At 37.7% G+C, this 14108-nt stretch overlaps 1 long non-coding RNA gene across 8 annotated transcripts in view; it reads right to left on the reverse strand.

Moving 5' to 3' along the window:
* The window catches only part of LOC119506949, a 233622-nt gene that overhangs the window by 70376 nt on the left and 149138 nt on the right, over positions 1-14108 (reverse strand). The window lies entirely within an intron of this gene.

Raw genomic sequence — 14108 nt, forward strand, 5'->3', positions numbered from 1 at the left:
CATGCCTCACAGGTGAGACATTTCTGCAATTGTGAGTGGGAAGATAGAGTTCCAGTTCCTCCTAGAAAAATACCTGCCTGCCACTGGAGGGTGGGAGAATCAGCTCTGATTCATTCAAGTGGCTAATCCCTCAGGGAGATACTGTTTTTTCCAGATAGCAGTTTGGAGATTGAGAAACTGGGAAACCATCTCACCATGGGAAACGTAATAAAATTTGGGGATTACATGCATTAGAAGGTTTTATTCTGTGGTTCTGATTATTAGAACAGATGGGTTTATTAAACATAAGAAAAATATTGTTTTGGATAAAGAAGGGAAAGATATTATTAAACATGTCAAAAGATTTCTGTTTTAGGCAAAAAGGTTGATTCATATGGAATGAAATGGATTTTAAAGGCAAGAAATTGTATGATACCACTCCTTTCCTATACCTCTCATTTCCTGTGTCATGATCACAGAATTAGAGTCCCTGAGAATTATAGATTGTCCAGGATTTACTGGGCTCTTAGAAAGCATCTAGAAGAAGCACCCATATCAGGCAGACATCACGCTGACAACATCTCTGCTCTAATTTAAGTTTAAATTTTTACACTGCCAGTGAAGGCAAATTCACCATGTCCTGAAATGGTCCATTCTATTATTAGACATTGGATTTGTTAAAGAGGATAGCATAATACTTAAGCCACAGACTTTGCAGTCAAGCCTACTTGAGTTCAAATCCCTTTCCCAATACTTTGTAATAGTGTAACCATAAAGAATTTCCTTAACTCTTTTCACTTAATTTCCTGCATCTGAAAAATGGTGATTGCTACCTGATAGGGTTGTTAAAAGGGTTTAAAAGAGAAAATGTTTGCAAAACACTGTGACTGAGGTTTACCATATGCTCAAAAATGGTAGTTATTATTATTATTATTATTCCTTATTTTGAGTGAAAATCTCCATAAACAACTTTCATTGGCCCTAATTCTACACCTAGACACAAGGGTAACAGCACACTTGGTGGTGAAAGCATGAATAATTTCCCTCTAAGAACAAGAATGAGACTAGGATGTATATTCTCACCACATCTATTTAACTGTTTACTAGAGGTTCTTGCCAGTACAATGAGGCAAGAAAAGGAAATGAAAAGCATTCGTGTTGGAGAGGAAGAAAGAAAGCTATTTTATTTGAAGATATGAATAGCTATAGAAAAGTCATTTGGACTCTCCCAGAAATAGTAAGTGAGTTTAGCAAGATTATGGGATACAAGATAATCAATTGCATTTCTAGATTCTACCAAAAAACAAACAGAAAGTGTAGCTGTAAACCATAATACCATTTGCAATAGGATCATATAACATGAAATGTTTAGGGAACAATCTGACAAAAGATGCATATACCTGTACACTGAAAACTGCAAAACATTGCTGAAATTAAAGAAAGCCTATATAAATGATGAAACAAACCATGTTCATGGATTAAAAGATCATGATAATTAAGATATCAATTCTCCCAATTGAACTATTAATTCAAAGCAATTTCAATCAAACTTGAGAAGCCAATCTGTAATTGACAAACTGATTCTAAAATTCTCATGGAATTTTAGACCCAAAATAACCAAAATACCTGTGAAATATTTAGACCCAAAATAACCAAAATACCTGTGAAAGAGAATAAGCAAGTCAATGAAGAAAGGATAGTCTTTTCAACAAATGGCACTGGAACAATTGACTAAGTATATGCACACCAAAAAAAAAAGAAAGAACTTTGTTCCATACCTTGTAATACACACACACACACACACATATATATATATTAAGACAAAATGAAGCATATATCTAAATGTGAAACCCAAAACTACAAAACTTCTAGTAGAAAAGAGCATAGAAAAATCTTTGAGACCTTTGGCTTAGCAAAGCTTTCTTTGCTACACCAAAATCAATATCCATAAAAAAATAAAATAAAAAAGATAATATTAAAATTAAGAAATTCCTCTCTTTGAAGGGTGCTGTTATGAGAAAGAAAAGCAAAACCACAGACTGGGGGAAAATATTTGCAAATCACATATATCATAAAGGAATTGTATTCTCAGAAGTCAAGAATAAGAAAGCAAACAATCCAATGCAAAATGAGCAAAGATTTGAACAGATATTTCACAAAGAAGATACACTGACAGCAAATAAGTACATGAAAAGATTTCTAACATCAGCACATCAGTGCTGTGACAAGTCATATTGGTACCTGAGGCAAAAGGAAAAACTAGCAATACACTTACTGCTTATAATTGAAATGATGATATTTTGTTCATTGTGGATTTTTGCATTGTGATTTTTTAAAATAATGCATTAAATTACTATTTATCTTGATTATTAGAATTTTTGGCACAGCCCCTTGAATTAGTCTTGGCTCCATTTAATAACATTAGTCATTAGATAAAAAGAAATTAAGTCCACAATGAAATAAATCTACACACTTATTAGAATTTCTGAGATTAAAAAGGCTGATCATTCTAAGTGTTGGTGAGGATATAGAACCACAGGAACTCTCTTACATTGCTTGAGGAACTCTAAAACAGTACAAACACTTTGAAAAGCAGTTGGATACTTAAAAAGTACAAAGCCATTCCACTCATCTTTGCCCATGAGAAATGAAAGCATATTTCTACAAAAAGACTTATACACAAATGTTTATAACTGGTTTATTTGTAAGAGCCAAAAACCGGAAACAATCTGAACATCCATCAGCAGATCAATAAGTTAATCAACTTTAGTGTATCCATTCAAGGGAATTATGACTCATCAATACAAAGGAATAAACTGATACATGCAAAAATATGCATGAATCTCAAAATAATCATGTTCCATGAAAGGAATCAGACAAAAAGAGAATAACTACTATGTGGTCCTGTTTATATAATATTCTAGAAAATGCCAACTTATCTATAGTAACACAAAGTAAATCAGTAGTTGCCTGAGAGTGGGAGATGGGAGGGTCAGAGGGAGTAATAAGGAGGTGGGATTGCAGAAGGTCACAAAGAAACTTTTGGAAGGAAGGATATGAGCATTATCTTGATTGTGGTGATGGTTTCACAAGTGGGTGCATATGTCAAAATATGGAATTCAACCATTCAAATTTGTACAATTTATTGTAGGTCAATTATACCTCAATAACGCTGTTTTAAAAACCAGGGTTGTATAAGAACAAGTCATCTATCACGCAGAAATGCCAAGAAAAATGGCTGGGAGAATTAAGTGTGTTTGCTTCTGGAATAACTGGAGTTCAAAGCAGGGAATGGGAACTGCTATTTTATTTTTTCATTATATATCTTTTAGAGCTTTTTATTTCAAAACAATCTATACATAGTATACTTTTTGATAAAATAAAAATAACTATTATAAGGGGAAAATACACAAATGATTCTGCTGCACTGCAAATGTGGAAAACGATGGTAACATTAAAAATATATTAATAAATCATTAGTGGGGAAGATGCTCAGACTGTCTGGAGTTAAACTGATTATCACCCTTATGGTTTATCTGGAATTCTCTAGATGTTGAAGGAATACCCTTTTTATTCTAGAAGTAATAGTCCCTGAAACCTTAGGAAACTATCTCCCATTCCCCAAAGAAGCTTCAACATGTTGGGTGGAAGAGCCATATTTTGATGACTTCTGGGGGATAAAGTATAAAAAGTACTTTACACATTACTCTGTTAGATCACACAGAATCCTTATTTATTAAAAGGAAAGAAGTAACCTCATTGTGTGGACAAAGAAGATAACATTATTAACGCTAAATCGACCTAGTTCACCACAGTCATCAGTGGAAACCTCTAGAAAGTCTAGCTTGTCTACATGTAAATTTATCACTGTCAAATACTAGAGAACTTATAATCATGGGCAAATCATTTAACTTCTTTGAGCTTTATTTTCTCAAGTACCAAATGGAGAAGCTCGACAGCTGTTTTCTAAATCTCTCTTGGTTTTAGATATATTCCTTTCTATGATACAATGACTATAAAATACCATGTCCTTGATTGTAAGATGCACTATTATTTTTACCACAAAGGAAGAAAAACTTTGCCAGTTAAATTATGATACAGCACTTTGTTGTCCTTTGGGATTTTTGTTTTAAACTTATTGAAAGCTCTTTTAAGCTTTCTTGGGCAACACTCTTTTACTTTTTTTTTGCACCTAGCATTTTTGTACCTACATTAAAGAGAAAAATGCAAATGAAACAATTTGTCTGAGGTATTTGCAGAACTTCTTTGCATTCTGAATTTGACTCTCCTGGTCACCTTTTGACTCAGAGTATAGGTGCGCAGCATTTCTTAAATGGTGCTCCATTTTTGTCTCCAAGATTTTCTTCCAAGCTGCTTGTAATCTTTCTGCAAAATTTCATATTGGTCCTTTCTTGGAAATGTCTCAGACTAACAACATCATATTCCTTCCTCAAATGGTTCTAAAATGGTATGTTGATTGCGATGTCAAGGGTTGCAGTTTTCCAGTCGTCCACTAAGCTCAAGCATTCACAGGCAAAGGCAATGATGCCAAATTGCCCCTGGTACTGTCAGTTAGAAGAAGTTCTTGATTTCAGAGAAGGTAAAAGTGTGGAGAGAAAACAACACTCATCTTAGAATTGATGAAATGCATTGATAGCAATGATGAATCAGTGAAGTGTATAAACTATTAACCTGCTACTTTATAGCAGCTATACTAATGGAACTAACAAAGGCTCAGGACACATGCCCACGGACACACACACACACACACACACACACACACACACACACACCTTAAATAAACCAGGAACTGGGAGGTGTGGCAGCAACACTCATAACGTTGGACGACACCTCTTTCAATTTAAGCAGTTTATTTCATATTAACATCTGTGATCATACATAAACTGTTCAATTTCTATTATGCTCTGTGCAAGGAAAAATTTGAAAGGACAATCAAAATGTACACCATTATCTTAATCATGTAGTAATTTCTGGTGTGCATGCTTCTTATCTCTACTAAGATGTTGACATTTAAATACATGATGTATATTTCTCCCATCATACCAACATCATGCATGCTCAAACAAGTAAGCCACATCTAATGGAAAAACCTTTTCTTAGTTCCTGCTCCCCAGTGGTCTCTGCATTTCACCTGGTCAAGTGGCTTTAATCATATCTCATTGCTTGAGTGGGTGTTGGCTCCTCCCAGAAGGCAAAAAGGCCTGTTTCCTCTAAGAATTGGAAAAGCAAAGCATGGCAGGGTCATTAGTAGAATTATTGGGGGGCAGACTGCAAATAGGAAATAAATATACATGGGTCCTCATCACTTTCACAGAAAATGAATAGGCAGGGGAAAATACCCAGCTGATCTGTAAGAAAATATGTATTTACTTTTGCTTGCTCAAGCTTGGGAAGGAGTGTAGAAGCAAGCTAGCTCTGGGACCAATTTCTCTCTGCCCTTGCTGCCCTGCAAATGACATTCTTATCAGACCATTAAGAAAACTGGTATAACTTCTGGTGAGACCACCTGCTAGGTCTCGGTGCTGGGACGATTACATCTATCAGAAATAATGACCCATAACTAGAATAAAACACATTAATAACATCACATTTACCCAGGATAATACATTTCACCATTTTATATTGTAGAGACCAAGTTAATCAGCAAAAGCATTACCAAAAAAAAAAAAAAAAAAGCAACTAACAGGCACAGAGTAGATAATGAATATAAAAGCAGAATGTTCAGTCTAGTTCATTTTTTTCCTCTGTTACAACCAAGAAGTGCAATGGGCAGTAATGGATGGAGCACTAGGTTGGGAATGGGTAATCCTGGCTCTGTGGTTCCAAATGCTAAGGAAGAGCTGGAAGTGCTTTCCTCTGGACATAAGAGAAAACATGAGGTTGTGAGGTGCAATGGAAAGAGTCTTGGATTAGGAATCAGGAGACCACAGGCATTACTCTAGCTGAGTTGATAACAAGCTGTGCAACCCTGGGCAATTCACTTCACCTCTCAGAGTCTCAATTTCTTATCTGCAAGATGAGCAGCTTAGAGTAGGTGGTCCCTGAAATCCCTTTCAATTCTCCTACATTGTGATGTGAAGCAGAATGGTAGCCTGACATGGGGATGCTGTGAACTTTAATAAAAATGCCTATAAGACCCTGGAGCTTCATGATCCTTAGAACTGCAGGAGAAGGTACCATAATGCAGTGGCATTTAGACTCATTCAACACGGAGCCAGGGCAGGGCTGCATCAACACCAGAGGCTGTCTTTTGGTTCTTCTGTCAGTCACTGTCTTAGGAAAGTGCTTGGGTTGATTGTCACTGATTTCAGGAAACTCCAGAATCTATAATAACAGGACAAAACTAAAAAATACGATTGAGAACATGAAAGCTAAATAAATCCCAACAACTGAGATGTGAAATACACCTAAAAGTTAACTTCACAACTCAGTATTTATAGAGGTGAAGGGAATTAGTAAAGTATCTTAAAGTCCTCAATCTCTCTCTTAATTTTCTGATTTATTTCTAGGACTGCCCACTCTTTTTTTGTTTTAGGAAAATGCACTTCTAACCCACAATGACAGCACTTCCACTGACACATAACGTGATCAGAAAGGATGATGAGAAAATGTATAGATGAAACCAGAAGCTCGAAAGGTCCTGAGTCCCAGGCCTTCTGCAGGTCCTGTTTCCTTGAGCCTGGTTTTCAGATGTTCCACTTGGAATTTTGGGAGAAGAAAGCCACAGTAACCTTTCATTTTATTCAAGACGCAAAGTGTTGAGTTGATTTTAGGGAAGGGGTTGAGTGGATACAGTACTGCCCCCTGAATGCAGAGCCACACTGACATCTGCACACCAGCTCTCCAGAACACAAAAGCCTCTTCCCACTGCGTAATACCATTCCATTTTGGCCTGAAGTTATTAGTTGAGTCAAATTTTAAATCCATCCACTTAAAGAACAAATTAGGAAAGATTTAATTTTCCTATTCCAACAAATCCCGCCACAAGCACAAGCCACCTGAGCCAAGAAAATTGCATGTTTTTTTTTGTCCAAATACAAGTGAAATAAAATATCAAAATCAACTAATTCTCCCTCAAAATAAACGGGCAATTCATTTATACTAACGATCATTGCTCAAGCCAAATTTCAGCCAAATGTAGTCAGAAACGGTTCTTAAATCAAGCATTCACCTGGTTACCCCTAAATAAAATACAGAAGATAAGAGTGAGGCAATAGCTTCTTGTTATGAAGGCAAAAGTGATTGGAAAAAAAAGATGTAAAAATCAATGATACCTGGCTGACACTATTTAAATAGACAATGGCTCTATCAATAAAAAGAAGCCCTAACAAATGTGTTTCATGACAGAAATATATTAACCACTTTTCATCATCTGGAACCTTCATACATCAATAAGAGACAATATTTACTCTATCCTGCTGGTGTGGTTTTTTGTATTTCTAATGGAATTCATTTAATTCTGGTTGCCATAGTTACAACAGTTCTAGAATGAGTTTTGTTTCATCATAATTGCTGCATCTTAGTATATAAACAGCTGAACTCTACCTTTAACCAGAGCCACTCATTTGTGAATAAAGAAAATCCTTTATGATAAAGTAATTGAACAGGAATTCAAAATATCCCATCAAGCCCTTGCACTTCTCAGAGAGTGGTAAATATTTCTCAAACTTTTTTTTAGCATAGTTATCTCTGAAAGGCACATCAATGGTACAAAAAGATCTTAGAAGACTTAAAATGTTTAAAGTGATGAGAGATTTACAGAATTTAAAATAATTCATTCTTGGTCTGTGCCATAAGTCATGAGGACAAATGTGGCCTTCCGGCTAATTGGCAACCCTTGACTGATGTTTTGTACCATATACAGTTCATGCAGATATTAAATTTGCAATGTGTTCTTTCACAGTCAATTCAGTGCCAACGGATTTGGTATCAGTTTACCCATTAAAAAGGCACAATCAAGCTATTGAAGTTACTGTCAAGCTTCATATTATATTTTAGCATCAATTTCAAAGGCCACAAGGAATAGGAAAGAAAAGGAAAAACATTTATCCTCTTGTCACTTCTTTGAGGCAGCAAACTTCCAGAAAGCACAAAATCAAAAGGGAAGAACTGAATTCTGTCACTTGGGAAATAGGATACTAAGAAATTAGTTATTTCTGCTGTAAGGAAAGCTCAGACCAAATTTTCATGGATAAAAAAACCAAAGATTTTAGCCAATAGCAAGTAAAATGTCAGTTAAGTTAAAGATACAACCATTTAAATTTTGAAAAACAAAATATCTTCTGTTTATCGCTAATTCTTTTAAAATATATATTTTCTGCTTTTGAAATTCTACACTGCTGACTGCAAAATCCAAAAGGACAAAGGATCATAAGACTATAGAAGGATAAGAACATTCAGCCAAAATAGTCTTTTTCTATATGGCAACTTAGGACAAATGGTCTTAAGCATTTCATGTTGAGATAACGTGATTTTTAAATAACTGAAGATTCCTCAAGTTATTCTAGAAATGAAAAGAAGAAAGAAACATTTGTGTACATCCATTTTATAAGTTTCCTATTTAGAGGTTGCACTCAATGTATTTCATTTGAAACTCTTTATTTTTTATACAGTTTATATTTATTAGTTTTGGGGAGAACCATCTGCTTATATCTGGTAAATTTGTGCAGAAATCGGCATGAAAATTTATTAAAATATATGCTTTTGAGCATGGACAAGAGAATGCACAAATAATTCAAGAGATCTGAAGATAAATAAGACAGTTCTTGCTCGAAGAAGCATGTAGTGGAAGAACTTAGTAGAAGAATGGGGAGATATTCTAAAATAAATAATACCACGTGCTACATAATGTGGTTACAGTAAAGAAGTACTAAAGTGCTATGAGAGTCCACACAGCAAAGAGACATGCTTTTACCAGGATCAGAAAAGCTTTTAGCAGGAGATGTCATTTGAGCTGAGTGTCCTGTTGAAGATAGAGCAGCCACGTTTGTGTGATGTGAGGCAGTGGCCTGAAGGGGGAAGGATGGGCCCTGGAGTCATCCTGCTTCCCTTTGATTGCCTGCTCTTCCACTTACTAGCTGGGTAAAACTGGACAAATTATTTAACCTCTCCGTGCCTGTTTACTAATCTAAAGTAAGGACATGACTGTCATGAGTATTTAATGAATTACTATGTATTAAGCAATTAGACTAATGCCTGGCAAATAGTACACAGTGTATAGTAGCTCTCATTTTCATTACATAGAATGGGATTTGAAAAATTTTAATTTTGATATAGATATTTTTGAAGACTTCATTTATTTTTTTAATTCAGTTTTATTGAGATATATTCACATACCATACAATCATCCATGGTGTACAATCAACTGTTCACAGTACCATCTTACAGTTGTGCATTCATCACCCCAATCTATTTTTGAACATTTTCCTTACACCAGGAAGAATCAGAATCAGAATAAAAAATAAAAATTAAAAAAGAACACCCAAATCACACACACCCCCATCCCACCCTATTTTTCATTTAGGTTTTGTCCCCATTTTTCTACTCATCCATCCATACACTGGATAAAGGGAGTGCGATCCATAAGGTTTTCACAATCACACTGTCACCTTCTCTAGTTTGCTAATGCTGCCAGAATGCAAAACACCAGAAATGGATTGGCTTTTATAAAAGGGGGTTTATTTGTTTACACAGTTACAGTCTTAAGGCCATAAAGTGTCCAAGGTAACACATCAGCAATCAGGTACCTTCACTGGAGGATGGCCAATGGTGTCCGGAAAACCTCTATTAGCTGGGAAGGCATGTGGCTGGCGTCTGCTCCAAAGTTCTGGTTTCAAAATGGCTTTCTCCCAGAATGTTCCTCTCTAGGCTGCAGTTCCTCAAAAATGTCACTCTAAGTTGCACTTGGGGTATTTGTCCTCTCTTAGCTTCTCCAGAGCAAGAGTCTGCTTTCAACAGCCATCTTCAAAATGTCTCTCATCTGCAGCTCCTGTGCTTTCTTCAAAGCATTCCTCTTGGCTGTAGCAAGCTTGCTCCTTCTGTCTGATCTTATATAGTGCTCCAGTAATTCAAGTCAAACCCACCCTGAATGGGCGGGCCAACACCTCCATGGAAATTATCCAATCAGAGTCATCACCCACAGTTGGGTGGGGGCATCTCCATGGAAACACTCAAAGAATTACAATCTAATTAACACTGATAGGTCTGCCCACACAAGATTATATCAAAGATAATGGCATTTGGGGGACATAATACATTCAAACTGGCACACACCCCTTGTAAGCTACATTGCTATACAATCACCTTCAAGAGTCAAGGCTACTGGGTTGGAGTTTGGTAGTTTCAGGTATTTACTTCTAGCTATTCCAATATATTAAAACCTAAAAAGTGTTATCTATATAGTGCATAAGAATGTCCACCAGAGTGGCCTCTCGACTCCATTTGAAATCTCTCAGCCACTGAAGCTTTATTTCGTTTCATTTCTCATCCCCCTTTTGGTCAAGAAGATGTTCTCAATCCCATGATGCAGGGTCCAGATTCATCCCTGGGAGTCATATCCTGCATTGCCAGGGAGATTTACACCCCTGGGAGTCAGGTTCCACGTAGAGGGGAGGGCAGTGAGGTTACCCGCCAAGGTTGTTTAGATAGAGAGAGAGGGCCACATCTGAGCAACAAAGAGGTACTCAGGGGGCGACTTTTAGGCACAATTATAAGCAGGTTTAACTTCTTCTTGCAACAACAAGCTTCATAGGGGCCAGCCCCAAGACAGAGGGCTCAGCACACCAAGCCATCAGTCCCCAATGTTTGTGAGAACATCAGCAACAATCCAGGTGAGGAAGTCCAACACCTCTGCATTCTCCCCCAGCTCTTCAGAGGGGTCCTGAATATATATTTGAAGACTTTATTTTTTATAAGTAACCTCATCTGCTCTGGATCATCCAGGAATCTCAGTAATGAGGGGTGGGAGGAATAAAGTAAACTTCCCAGTTAAAGACAGCTCCCTCCCTTCCCATGTAAAAATCTCCTTCAAATTCCTTTTTCCTCATTGCCTCCTATCTAGAATCTGGTTGTGTACTTTTTAATCACACGGAGAGTTTAAACAAACAAACAAACAAAAAACTAATGCCTGGATCCCAATCCCACTTCCAGAGATTCTAATTTAATTGGTCTTGGCCAACAGGAGTTTAAAAGCTTCCCAACCAAAGATCTCAATATAAAAGAAAGCACTATAAAACTCCTAGAAGATAATGTAGGAAAACATCTTCAAGACCTTGTATTAGGCGGCCACTTCCTAGACTTTACACCCAAAGCACAAGCAACAAAAGAAAAAACAGATAAATGGGAACTCCTGAAGCTTAGAAGTTTCTGTACCTCAAAGGAATCTCTCAAAAAGGTAAAGAGGCAGCCAACTCAATGGGAAAAAATTTTTGGAAATCATGTATCTGACAAAACACTGATATCTTGCATATATAAAGAAATCCTACAACTCAATGACGATAGTACAGACAGCCCAATTATAAAATGGGCAAAAGATATGAAAAGACAGTTCTCTGAAGAGGAAATACAAATGGCCAAGAAACACAAGAAAAAATGTTCAGCTTCACTAGCTATTAGAGAGATGCAAATTAAGACCACAATGAAATACCATCTCACACCAATTAGAATGGCTGCCATTAAACAAACAGGAAACTAAAAATGCCGGAGGGGATGTGGAGAAACTGGAACACTTATTCATTGCTGGTGGGACTGTATAATGGTTCAGCCACTCTGGAAGTCAGTCTGGCAGGTCCTTAGAAAACTAGATATAGAGTTACTATTCGATCCAGCGATTGCACTTCTCGGTATATACCCAGAAGATCGGAAAGCAGTGACACGAACAGATATCTGCATGCCAATGTTCATAGCAGCATTATTCACAATTGCCAAGAGATGGAAACAACCCAAATGTCCTTCAACAGATGAGTGGATAAATAAAATGTGGTATATACACACGATGGAATACTACAAGGCAGTAAGAAGGAACAATGTCATGAAACATATGACAACATGGATGAACCTTGAAGACATAATGCTGAGCGAAATCAGCCAGGCACCAAAAGAGAAATATTATATGCTACCACTAATGTGAACTTTGAAAAATGTAAAACAAATGCTTTATAATGTAGAATGTAGGGGAACTAGTGATAGAGAGCAATTAAGGAAGGGGGAACAATAATCCAAGAAGAACAGATAAGCTATCGTGGGTGAATTTAATGTTCTGGGGATGCCCAGGAATGACTATGGTCTGTTAATTTCTGATGGGTATAGTAGGAACAAGTTCACAGAAATGTTGCTATATTAGGTTACTTTCTTGGGGTAGAGTAGGAACATGTTGGAAGTAAAGTAGTTATCTTAGGTTAGTTGTCTTTTTCTTACTCCCTTGTTATGGTCTCTTTGAAATGTTCTTTTATTGTATGTTTTTTAAAAAATTTTTTTTTAATTTTTTTATTTTTCATACAGTTGATTTAGGAAAAAAAAAAATTAAAAAAAAAATATGCAGAGCCCCCTTGAGGAGCTGGTGGAGAATGCAGGGGTATTGGCCTACCCCACCTCGATGGTTGCTAACAAGCCCACAAACATAGGGGACTGGTAGTTTGATGGGTTGAGCCCTCTACCACGGGATTTGCCCTTGGGAAGACTGTTGCTGCAAAGGAGAGGCTAGGCCTCCCTATAATTGTGCCTAAGAGCCTCCTCCCGAATGCCTCTTTGTTACTCAGATGTGGCCCTCTCTCTCTAGCTAAGCCAACTTGAAAGGTGAAATCACTGCCCTCCCCCCTACATGGGATCAGACACCCAGGGGAGTGAATCTCCCTGGCAATGTGGAATATGACTCCCGGGGAGGAATGTAGACCTGGCATCGTGGGATGGAGAACATCTTCTTGACCAAAAGGGGGATGTGAAAGGAAATGAAATAAGCTTCAGTGGCAGAGAGATTCCAAAAGGAGCCGAGAGGTCACTCTGGTGGGCACTCTTATGCACAATATAGACAACCCTTTTTTGGTTCTAAAGAATTGGGGTAGCTGGTGGTGGATACCTGGAACTATCAAACTACAACCCAGAACCCATGAATCTCAAAGACAATTGTATAAAAATGTGGCTTATGAGGGGGGACAGTGGGATTGGGGGGGCCATGGGGATCACACTCCCCTTTGTCTAGTTTGTGGATGGATGAGTGGAAAGGTGGGGGAAGGAAACAGACAAACAACCAAGGGCGCCCAGTGTTCTTTTTTACTTTAGTTGCTCTTTTTCACTTTAATTATTATTCTGGTTATTTTTGTGTGTGTGGTAATGAGGGTGTCAGGGATTGATTTTGGTGATGAATGTACAACTATGTAATGGTACTGTGAACAATCGAATGTACGATTTGTTTTGTATGACTGCATGGTATGTGAATATATCTCAATAAAATGAATATTAAAAAAAAAAAAAAGCTTCCCAGCTGATTCCCAGGTTGAGACCCACTGATCCAATGGGTAGATTATCTGCCAATTTGAAATTCAAACTCCCGATAAGAGCTGGCTCATCCTTCTCAAGGATTTTCCCCCTCCTTCCCTTCTTCACCCTCTACATTGGTTTGGGGGAAATTGTGACTCAGGGTGATGGGAAAGGATTTTGACTTGGGTCTCATTAGGCTTCCCTATCCTGGGTTTGGTCTTCTTTTATTCTTGGGAAGCCTGATGTCTATTGAGTAGATCCCATCTGGACCCAGGATGCCCTGCCCTGCTATCAGCTCAGGGAACACGTTATCCTCCCTAGATTTTGAAGGCATTTTGCTGGTTCTGTTGCTGACGTTCACAGCCTTGTGTCCCTGGCTGCAAAGTTCTGGGTGCAATAGCCTCTTTCTCCTGACATCTCACTTCCCTGCTGGTCACAGGTCTTCTTGAAACCTCTCCAAAGCCCCACCCTCCCACCAACTCCACCCTCAACACCAGTCATGTGGGAACTCCAGGCTCTTTTGCAAATCCTTATGTTGCCCATGGGGCTTGGGATAATTTTGCAGGTGCAACTGTCTAGACATTCCTTTCCCTCTGCCCTTACTCTCCTGCTCCTAGGCTATACTGGGGGCAAGG

The sequence above is a fragment of the Choloepus didactylus genome, chromosome 12 (assembly GCF_015220235.1).
Source record: "Choloepus didactylus isolate mChoDid1 chromosome 12, mChoDid1.pri, whole genome shotgun sequence".
NCBI classification, from domain to species: domain Eukaryota; kingdom Metazoa; phylum Chordata; class Mammalia; order Pilosa; family Megalonychidae; genus Choloepus; species Choloepus didactylus.